The following is an 11,034-nucleotide window of genomic DNA, read 5'->3' on the forward strand; positions in this document are numbered from 1 at the left end:
GAAAAAAAAGTAGGTTTTTTCTCCTCATTCCAGCCGTGAGCACCCTCCTCCATCTTCCTCCTTTGAGCCACAATCAAGAGAAGAAAAAGAAAAGCTTGGGACGCCCTCTTCCTTCTTCATCTTGGTTCCAAAAGGAAGAAAAAGAGAAAGGCTGCGGGTCTTGTTTTCTTCTTCCTAAATCCATCCTTCTTCTTCTTCCTCTCAAGCCAATCAAAGGTTGATTCAAAGGAGAGGACTTCAGCCATCCATAGTCATCTCTGCAAGGGAGCTAGCACCCCGGTGAGATCCAAAGGCTTCGATCGAGTCAGTACTTCGTGTGGATACCTGTAGAGGCCGGACGCGTTTGCGGCTTCCACTGAGCCTTGATCAAATACCACGTAAATCAGATTTGCGGAGACCATCTACCCGCACAAGGTGAAGATCTAATCTTCTTAATGATTTTAAAATGGTTTAAAATAATTTAATTCTAATCTATCTACAAATGAAAGGTTTTAAAACACGTTCATGCGATGAACGGATCCCGCATATGTTTTTCCGCTGCAATCTGAAAATTATTTCGAATTTTCATGGCATATGTGGGATCCTAACAGACTCCGCTACTGAGAGAGTCGACTCCGCTATCGCGGGGACGACTCGGCAGGTGCCGGGGACGTCTCCAGTCGTGCCAGTTCTTCCTGTTTGTGTCAGAGACGTCTCGGCTGTCCCTGATCTGTTTTCTTCAGCTCAAAAATTCTTCAATAAATTCATAAAATTATGGAAACTTGCCTAGACATTTCTTAACAATATTCTTAATTAAACACATGAAATCCTCAAGTAAATTGTTAAGATAAATGGAATTATTCTCTAGTGTTTTGTATTCATCAAAATCCATTAGGGGGTCAACAGAAGTTTAAGAAATTCATGAGAAGAAAGAAACCCTTCCCAAGAAAGAAGTTTGGAGGGAGAAATGATTGGGAAAAGGAAAAAGAAAAGGAAAGAGACCCAATCATATGTTATGATTGCAAGAGATTGAGACACATCCGTTCCGAATGCCCTCAACAGAAGAAGCACTTTGGAAAGAAGAAGAAGAAGGCGTTGAAAGCAACGTGGGATGATAGTGACACATCCTCCTCCGAGGAAGAGAAGGAGGAGACCGCCAACTTGTGCTTCATGGCATTCGAAGACGATGAGGTATGTCAAAGCTCAACTAAAAATTTTACATTAGAAGAATTATATGAAGCTTTTCAAGAACTCATGAGTGATTGTAGTATGCTAGGAGCAAAGAATAAAGAATTAAAGGCCTCCAATCAAAAACTAAAGGATGATATTAAAAACCTATTGATTGAGAAGGAGAGCGTTAAAAATGTTAACACCATTGACCTAGAAAATAAAAATTCAAAACTTAGCATTGAAAATGAAACGGCAAAAACACAAATTAAGAAATTAAATCTAAAAGTTAAATCCCTACTGAATAGTAATACCTCACTTGCGCAAAATGTTGAATCCCTTAAAAATGATAAGGAAGAATTGGCTAAAGAAAATTTTATTCTTAAAAATGAGGTACATAAGTACAAACCAATTGTGGAAAAATTTGATGTATAGAATGTGACTAGATTGAATATGCTTGCAACTAAAGGATGCGCGGATAAAAGTTAAGCAAGCAATTTATCTAAGTAAGTAAGTGAGTAAGTTAGACAATGACAAGAATCATTACAAACACAACAAACATATAGTGGTTCGGTGCACCCCAGCACCTACATCCACTCCCCAAGACCTCTTGAAAATTTTACTATAATCCTACAGATTACAGCCGGTTGTTTTACAAGCTCACAACCCAACTTGTTGTTTTGCGAGATAACAACGAACTCGGTCGATTTTCACAGGCTCACCGACTAGAACCAACCGATTATTTTTCCGGGTTCACAATCAAACCCAGTTGGTTTTCCCCACAGGCTCACCAACCACAACCTTACAACGATTGTTTTCCGGGTTCACAATCAACCCAGTTGGTTTTTCCAAAGGCTCACCAACCACAACCTAACACCGTTGGTTTTCCCTTTGGCTCACCAACAAACCTTAACCCCTTGATTCAATCCCTTGATTGAATCAAGTTACAAGATATTAAAACAAAGGTTTAAAGACAAATACAAGCTTCTCACTTAAGCAGATATAGCAAATATAAATAAGTAAGGTAAAGAGAAGAAGCCCTCAAACTAATTCGTAGATGGAGGAACTCGGCTTCTTCTTCACTTGACCCTCTTCTGATTTTGCACGAAGTAGAGGATCACCGAGGCAGCAAACAGTTGAAGAGGAAGCTTTGGGATTCACTTGGATGCTCTTCTTCTCTCTATTTTGCTTTGAATGGCCCTTTTGTGCTTTAGGAAGATTTTCCTTGTAATCTCTTCTAAATCTCTTTCCTAAATGTTCTCACCCACTTCCATACCGTCTCCCCTAGCTCTCCTCTTGATTTTATAGCTTTACATGTCGTGGAACCAGAATCTAGCCGTTAGAGACAAAAATAGAGCCGTTGTCCACAGTCTGCAACTCCTGACAAAGTTTCCGTTGGGAGCGGAGTCGACTCGCGCGATCTGGAGTCGACTCGACTGTAGCAGGAGTCGACTCATGCTTTTCTGGAGTCGGCTCGGCAACTGTTCCAGATTTGAATTAAAGTGGTCTTCTCGACTGGGAGTCGACTCGACTTAACCCGGAGTCGACTCACCAATATCTGGAGCTGACCTTGCACTTTTGGAGTCGGCTCATCCCAAGGAATCCATGGATGCATTTTTCAACTTTGCTTACTCGAGTCGACTCGTGAATTCTGGGAGTCGACTCGGCGCTCAGAGGCCGAACTCCCGATCTTCTGTCTTTTGGCTCGTTCAGTCTTGGAGTCGACTCGAACTGTTCCGGAGTCGACTCGGCTCTCAGTATCCAAAAAACAGTTTTCTGTCTTTTTGGAGTAGCGCTGCCTTGGAGTCGACTCGAATTGTCTTGGAGTCGACTCGAGTCTCAGAGACAAAAACACTGTCTTCTGTCTTTTGGTGTAGCGCTGTCTCGGAGTCGACTCGGCCCTCAGTATCCAAAAAACAGTCTTCTGTCTTTTGGGGTCGCGCTGCCTTGGAGTCGACTCGAACTGTCTTGGAGTCGACTCGCCTCTTAGAGACGAAAATGTCGTCTTCTGTCTTTGGGGTTGCGCTGCCTCGGAGTCGACTCGGATTTTGCGGGAGTCGACTCGGCTCTCAGTGTCTGAAATTGGCTCTCTGACTTTTTGCTTGTTTTCCTCTGGGAGTCGACTCTAGCTTCCTTTGGAGTCGACCTGCCAACCATCGGAGTCGACTCGAGTTCCTCAGGAGTCGACTCGGCTCTCAGGGTCCAAAATAGCTTCTCTGTGTTTCTGCCTTGTTACTCCCTGGAGTCGACTCGGACTATCCAGGAGTCGACTCGAGGACTATTCTTTTGGATTTTCCTTTGAATTTGCTCTTCCAACTTGAGTCCTTTGAACTTGAAACTTGGGCCAATGAAGTGTAACTTTCTTCCAACTTTTCTTGAGAGCTTTGGAGGCCTTCTTGTGTTCTTCCAGCTTGCTATGTTCCTTGCAAAATGAATATTTTTCTCCCTTCATTTACTTTGTCATTCATTTTTTTGAATTTCTTTTCTTAATCAATTAACGAACATTTTGTTATTGTTTTTCGTTTTTACTTTCTTATGCTTTATACTCTATTTGCTCCCTATCCGGTGGAGTTGGAAGGGGCACGAGGTACTACCACTAGCCTCCCTCTTGTGCCGTTCCTAATATACCCTACACCGAATAGTTGGGTCAAATAGTGCCGGGTACTACCACTAGCCTCCCCATTGGCACCATCCCTATGATGAGCAATATAGAAAGGTTAAAATGTTCACTTCAAACTCTTCCTGTTTAAGTGTAATTAATTATGGATTTTATCCCATCCAAATGTGCCGAATATATTATGCTTGTTTTGCTTTTCCTTAAGATTGAAGTATTTGCCTTTGCTTAGATTTTACATCTCTTGAATAATATCCATTTTCTTTTCTTTATCTCTCTCTTTTTGTTATTCTCAAGTAATTTACATGAAAGAGTAGAATAAAGAAATAATCTTATGTATCATATAGATGTATATCATGCAAACAACATTTTCATTGTGCTCAAGGATTCATAATTTCTCACAAGTTATTTTAAATCAAAATTTTAAGCATAAACTTGTGTATTTCATGGTTATGACATAGGCAAAGATATATTTTAGTTTGGGCAAACCATGAAACAATTTCTAAAAGTATAAGTCAATCAATATATATATATATAGACATGATATCAAAAATTTATAATTAAAGACTTTAATCATGCCATAATAAGATTTAAGTTATTGACTTTGCTCAATTAATTTATGAGAGAAGTATCTAGAATTACCAATTCATTCTGCATTCTTCAGTCAAATACCTACTAGATTTCTTATGTATGAACTTTTGGCTGAAGAAGGTCCTCTCTCTTGTTTGCATGTGAATGTTTATTGTATCTTACATGGAGATATCCTTCAAGTTGAGATCTCTCATTTTCTTGCTCAAGGATCCTGCATTATTAACAAACTCCTTTTCTTTCTTGAAAGAAAGTCATTAGTTTCTTCAAGATACAAAACATTCATCCAACATATTTTTTTTTTAACTAGATGACTCAATATAAGATATGACAATAGTTGCATGTTGAGTCACTTTATTCAAGAGATTGCCTAAATATAAGCAAGCACATATCACTTGAACTAAAGAGATAGTTTCATTAACCAAGATGGTTCAAGGACAAGCATGTGAGGCAATAGAAAGATTTATCAAGGTCAAATCAATTTTTTATTTTCAGAATCAATTTAGCTTAGATTCTATTTGCTTAAGATAATTATCAATAAGACATGCTAGCTAAGTTTTGATCAAATTGCCTTAAACAATTGTTTCTATCAAAATCCAGATTATGATTCATTTGTTATCAATAAATTATGATTCATTAGAGTTAGATTGAAGTCTTGCACAAGGTCACATAATGATCACACAATCTGGTCTATTAGGTATATGATAAAATAATTATTCTATCATGCTTTTGATGCTTGTTCCAAATCACAAATTGCTTTATCATATTTGTAATGAGTGTTTTCAAATAAGGTGGTTATTTTACATAGATCCTTTTTTTTTAATGAAATAACCACACAGGAGTGTATTCTACACATTCATTTAACAGAATATAAAGCTCATAAAGCAAGCAAATGATAATGGTGATCTTTACCTCTAATCATGCAAGAATTTCATCAAGATTTATTTCATCTTTTCTTGATTTAGTCTTTTAGTAGTTATCAATTTTTCTTCATTAAGTGCATTTCTGAAAAACTCAATTTGGTTCTAATTATTAACAAGTTTTCAGATTGTTATATATAAAAGATTAACCATATACATATATAATTGATTTTAGTATTTTGATAATAAATCATTAGTCTCATAAAGAATAAACTGAATTGATATTTCTTCAACTAGAATCTTTTCATTGAATATTCTATACGCATTGCTTGATGAATGATATCCAAGGATAGAAATATCTTTATCAGATTTGGCATTATTTTCAAAAGACCATATCAAGCATATCATAAGCTACTGAAAAATATGAAAGATATGCAATAGATCATTTTCTATTTTTCAGAAGATCAAATGGAGTTTTCATCAATAATAGACCTAATAGAAATCATATGTATGACAAGCAGTGATGATAGCTTTTAAAAATCATTTAAGTAGATGACTATCATACACAATTGTCTTTTTCATTTCTTCAAGAATTCTATTAACCCTATTTTACTTATGGTGTTCTTGGTGCAGAAACAATTGCATTCAATATTATTTTCTGTGCACAACTTAATACAAAATTGGTTTTCAACACTATGCCATGATACTTCTTTATTTTCATAGTTTGCAAACCTTTTTCATTTGATCCCTTTTTGTGAGTTTGTGCCAATGCAGAAAATATTTCAATTTAAGTGCCAAGAACAAAACCAATGTACGCTGTTGAAAACTTAGTGTTGGAAACAACATCTTTGGATTTAGAAATTGGTTTTTGTTTGTTTCCTTAGTTAATATGCATAGCAAACTTTGACCTTGTAGAAGATAATCTAAGTAAACCAATGACAAAGTCTTTTAAAAATAAATCCATACTCGCATGAGTTGATATTATATGCCAAAGATGGTTTCTTTAATCTTGGTATTTATAGTGCATATCTTCAAAGGCATACCAAATACACATTTTCATATCTATGATCAATAAACAATAATGCCATGGATAAAAGCTCTCAATCAAGCATATAGAGAATTCATAGAGTTATTCTTAATAAATTGATTAATCATCTAGCAACTTATCCAACAATAAGTAAAGTATAATATAGAAAGATGGAGAAATTTGAAGTTATTTCTTCTATTTTAATTATTTTTCTTGTTTACATTTAAGTTCCATTCTTCAACATGTGTCTAGAATACCCATTGTTCAGATAATATCTTTTATTAGAACCTTGGAGAGCTAGACACACCTACTGAAAAATAATCAGATTTTCAACTTAGGAACCCAAACTCTTTTGGGTCCTTGCAGGTTAGCTATTATTGTTCCTTTTGGAACCCATATTTTCTTAATAGCTATTTTGTCCATAGGCCTGTAGATTTTAGGATTACAAGATGTGTATTTCTACATATTCTTGTTAAATTTAACAGTCATAGATTTAACATAAGTAGATGATGAATTTTTAATTTTCTGATTTTGTTCATTAGGTTCATTGAATTTATGAAAAACTATTTCAGGATGAGCAAAAGGGATTTTAATTAACTTTTGTTCATCATATTTATAAAAATCTGTTTTAGGATAGGCAATGGAGGATTTAACAACTGTATTCTTGAAAGATTTTTGGATGTACCATGGTTGATATCCCAATCTAACTTTGTCAAATTCAGCTCTTTGATTATTTATCATTAGGTTCAATTTTTCAGAGCTGAAAGTAAATCTTTCAACAATAGGTTTTAATTTGTCAACTTTTTTAGTTAATCTTCTGTTATCTTCTGAAAGTAATTCATTGTTTTTCTTAAGTTTATCATGGCTTTCGCTGAGAAGTTGATTTCTTTGATTTAGTTCTTTATTTTCTTTAATTAAGATTTCAGTTTTATTAGTTAGTTTCAGTAGTTCATCTATTAGGATTTGATTTTCATTCTTTAAGTTCTTGTTCTTACAAATAAGTTTCTTATATTCTAAATACAAATCAGAAAAGGCATCGTGAAGTTCATCAAATGTAAAAGTGTTTTCAGTTTCAGCACGTACCTCATGTGCCACGAAGCATGGATGATACTGCTCTTCTTTTACACATGATGTTTCAGATTTGTTAGTGCATTCATATTTGTCTTCAAGCATATTCCATATTTCTTTAGCAGTCATGCAAGAAGATATGCAATTAAACTCATTCCTATCTAATGCACAATATAATAGGTTCATGGCTTTTGAATTTTGTTGAACCATTTTCTCATTATGACTAGTGTTTGTGTGTGTTCCATTGACTAAAATACTCCATAGATTATAATCAAGTGATTGTATAAAAATGCGCATGCGTGCTTTCCAATGTGTATAGTTTATGCCATTAAATAGTGGAGGTGTATCAATTAATTGTCCTTCTCCTAGAAAACTATCTATTTGAGTTGTCATGATCTTTGGCTCTTGATCGTGAGATCAATAATTAATCTTAGAGCACCTGCTCTGATACCACTTGTTGCCCAGTAGATACAACCCAAGAGGGGGGGTGAATTGGGTCTTTTTAAACTTTTAGACTACTTCTAAAACTTTTCAATTAATTATGCTAAGTTATATAGATGCACAGTGAAATTTAAACTTAGCAACAGTTTGATGTATAGAATATGACTAGATTGAATATGCTTGCAACTAAAGGATGCGCGGATAAAAGTTAAGCAAGCAATTTATCTAAGTAAGTAAGTGAGTAAGTTAGACAATGACAAGAATCATTACAAACACAACAAACATATAGTGGTTCGGTGCACCCCAGCACCTACATCCACTCCCCAAGACCTCTTGGGAATTTCACTATAATCCTACAGATTACAGCCGGTTGTTTTACAAGCTCACAACCCAACTTGTTGTTTTGCGAGATAACAACGAACTCGGTCGGTTTTCACAGGCTCACCGACTAGAACCAACCGATTGTTTTTCCGGGTTCACAATCAAACCCAGTTGGTTTTTCCCACAGGCTCACCAACCACAACCTTACAACGATTGTTTTTCGGGTTCACAATCAACCCAATTGGTTTTCCCAAAGGCTCACCAACCACAACCTAACACCGTTGGTTTTCCCTTTGGCTCACCAACAAACCTTAACCCCTTGATTCAATCCCTTGATTGAATCAAGTTACAAGATATTAAAACAAAGGTTTAAAGACAAATACAAGCTTCTCACTTAAGCAGATATAGCAAATATAAATAAGTAAGGTAAAGAGAAGAAGCCCTCAAACTAATTCGTAGATGGAGGAACTCGGCTTCTTCTTCACTTGACCCTCTTCTGATTTTGCACGAAGTAGAGGATCACCGAGGCAGCACACAGTTGAAGAGGAAGCTTTGGGATTCACTTGGATGCTCTTCTTCTCTCTATTTTGCTTTGAATGGCCCTTTTGTGCTTTAGGGAGATTTTTCTTGTAATCTCTTCTAAATCTCTTTCCTAAATGTTCTCACCCACTTCCATACCGTCTCCCCTAGCTCTCCTCTTGATTTTATAGCTTTACATGTCGTGGAACCAGAAATCTAGCAGTTAGAGACAAAAATAGAGCCGTTGTCCACAGTCTGCAACTCCTGACAAAGTTCCCATTGGGAGCGGAGTCGACTCGCGCGATCTGGAGTCGACTCGACTGTAGCAGGAGTCGACTCATGCTTTTCTGGAGTCGGCTCGGCAACTGTTCCAGATTTGAATTAAAGTGGTCTTCTCGACTGGGAGTCGACTCGACTTAACCCGGAGTCGACTCGCCAAAATCTGGAGCTGACCTTGTACTTTTGGAGTCGGCTCATCCCAAGGAATCCATGGATGCATTTTTCAACTTTGCTTACTCGAGTCGACTCGTGAATTCTGGGAGTCGACTCGGCGCTCAGAGGCCGAACTCCCGATCTTCTGTCTTTTGGCTCGTTCAGTCTTGGAGTCGACTCAAACTGTTCCGGAGTCGACTCGGCTCTCAGTATCCGAAAAACAGTCTTCTGTCTTTTTGGAGTAGCGCTGCCTTGGAGTCGACTCGAACTGTCTTGGAGTCGACTCGAGTCTCAGAGACAAAAACACTGTCTTCTGTCTTTTGGTGTAGCGCTGTCTCGGAGTCGACTCGAACTGTCTCGGAGTCGACTCGGCCCTCAGTATCCAAAAAACAGTCTTCTGTCTTTTGGGGTCGCGCTGCCTTGGAGTCGACTCGAACTGTCTTGGAGTCGACTCGCCTCTCAGAGACGAAAATGTCGTCTTCTGTCTTTGGGGTTGCGCTGCCTCGGAGTCGACTCGGATTTTGCGGGAGTCGACTCGGCTCTCAGTGTCTGAAATTGGCTCTCTGACTTTTTGCTTGTTTTCCTCTAGGAGTCGACTCTAGCTTCCTTTGGAGTCGACCTGCCAACCATCGGAGTCGACTCGAGTTCCTCAGGAGTCGACTCGGCTCTCAGGGTCCAAAATAGCTTCTCTGTGTTTCTGCCTTGTTACTCCCTGGAGTCGACTCGGACTATCCAGGAGTCGACTCGAGGACTATTCTTTTGGATTTTCCTTTGAATTTGCTCTTCCAACTTGAGTCCTTTGAACTTGAAACTTGGGCCAATGAAGTGTAACTTTCTTCCAACTTTTCTTGAGAGCTTTGGAGGCCTTCTTGTGTTCTTCCAGCTTGCTATGTTCCTTGCAAAATGAATATTTTTCTCCTTGCAACACAAACATTAGTATTTATACTTCAAGATTTTTGTGATCATCAAAATCAATCTTTAAATCAATCTTTGGGTCATCAGTATCCAAATAACTCTTTAGGATATTCTATAAAACGAGCACTAATTGTCCTATCCTCTAACTTGTCCGCCTGTTGTCATTTGACTTGGGCCGGACATCCCCAAATCTTGAAATAACCAAGACTCAGCTTCTTACCATGTCATATCTCATATAGTGTGGTAGGAACAGACTTAGAGGAAACACTATTCAATATGTAAATAGCTGAAAATAGGGCATCTCTCTAAAGAAACAAGGGTTGATCAGTGAAGCTCATCATGGACCTGACAATATCCAATAGGATCTGATTCCTCCTCTCCGACACTCCGTTAAGCTGAGGTGTACCAGAAGGGATCCATTATGAAACTATACCATTCTCCTTGAGATAATCACGGATCTCTCCACTAAGGTATTCACCTCCTCGATCTGATCGAAGAACCTTAATGAGTTTTTCTGTTTGTTTTTCTACTTCATATCTGAACTCTTTGAACCTTTCAAAAATTTCAGATTTGTGTCTCATACACATATCCATACCGTGAGTAATCATCGGTAAATGAAGTAAAAATTACAACCCCTAGCTTGTACATCGAATGGGCCACACACATAAGTGTGTACTAGGGTAAGTATCGCAGTGGACCTCTCCCATGTCCTAAAAGGGATAATTTGGTCATCTTTCCTTGAAGGCAGAATTCACAAATCGGATATGACTCGAAAGTCAATGAGCTCAGAAGCCCATATTTCTTCAATTTGTTTATTCTGTCTTCTCCTATATGACCAAGCCTGAGGTGCCACAAATACTTTAGATTTATCTCATCTCTAGATCCTTTTGGATCCTATGGTACTCACTGTTTACTCAGATACATTCACAGGTACATCCAAATGTAAGTGATAGAGACGGTCAATCATAAAACCATATGCATCCAATTTATTTCTCAAACAAATTGAACAATAGTCTTATAAAAATCTTTCTGTGCTAAACAAGATACAGAAATCAAATTTCTGTTTGCAACAGGTAACAGTCCCTAAGTATCCTTTTAATAAT

This window comes from Phoenix dactylifera, chromosome 11, assembly GCF_009389715.1.
Source record: "Phoenix dactylifera cultivar Barhee BC4 chromosome 11, palm_55x_up_171113_PBpolish2nd_filt_p, whole genome shotgun sequence".
Taxonomy (NCBI): domain Eukaryota; kingdom Viridiplantae; phylum Streptophyta; class Magnoliopsida; order Arecales; family Arecaceae; genus Phoenix; species Phoenix dactylifera.